This window comes from Phaethon lepturus, unplaced genomic scaffold, assembly GCF_000687285.1.
Source record: "Phaethon lepturus isolate BGI_N335 unplaced genomic scaffold, ASM68728v1 scaffold41343, whole genome shotgun sequence".
Classification (NCBI taxonomy): Eukaryota; Metazoa; Chordata; class Aves; order Phaethontiformes; family Phaethontidae; genus Phaethon; species Phaethon lepturus.
The window spans coordinates 1-1,112 of NW_010531933.1; positions in this window are offsets into that span (position 1 = coordinate 1).

Consider the following 1,112-nt stretch of genomic DNA (forward strand, 5'->3'; position numbering starts at 1 on the left):
CCTTTTTGGCAGGGCTGCTCTCAATCCCTTCGTCTCCCAGCCTGTACTGTTGCCCCGCCCCAGGTGCAGGACCCTGCACTTGGCCTTGTTGAACCTCATGAGGTTCACACGGGCCCATTTCCTTCCTGAAAGATCTTTATAACTTACACAATCTGATCTGCTATTACCAAAACACTGGCAGTATCCAATCAATCTAATCAAGCTGTAGTTAGCTGGCCAGGACAGAATATAATCAGTGGTAATTAAGTATGCCATTACTGACAGTATAGGATGGTAACTCTTGCTATAATTTTGCCATCATAACCATGCTGTTGGTCAGGTTACTTGACCAGCCTTATAGTGCTTATCTATGAAGGATTTCGATATGTGACTGTGAAAAAGGGGTTTAAAAAAGTAACAGCTTCCTAGAACAAGGATATTCCATTTGCGTAACTACCTCGGGAGGATTTTTCCGAGAGGAAAGGGACTTTGTTAGGACACCTATGGCTTTTGTTGTCTTGACAATTACTCAACTGAACTGACCCTAATTCATTAAACATGCCTCAAATTTACATCACCAGTTGCAAACAGTAATTATCCAAACCTTCAAAACTGGTCTTTGCTCAACAGAAAAATTCAGCACTTGTTCTCCTCAATGGACCTCTTGCAGAAGCCAGAGTAGTATCGAGAAAACATGTAACAGAAGCAAGTGGTATTTCATATTTTCAAAATGGTCTAACAGGAATGGAAAGCAGAAGGATTCCTTCCTACGTGCTGCCCTAAGCTAACATTCACCCTGATGAATACCAAAGGGAAATTACAAGTTTCCTTAAAAATGTCTGTTGTTCCTGCAGCGCTCATGTTGCTTAGAGGGATTTACAAGGCTTTAGTTTTGCACTGGAGCTTGTGTGTTGATAAGGCATCTTCCAACAGGAAGAAAAACCCATGCAACTCACAGGAGTCACCACAAACAGTCCCCAGCACAGCTACTTCTGCCAGCATGGTAAAATAAAACAGCAATACCATACAAAAGCATGGGTCCAAGGGCTGAAGAGAAATAAGTAGAAGAGAAGTAAAATTACCGGTATTTATTCTCACAGTGAGCAACCAAGTAAAAAAAAAATCACATTTCC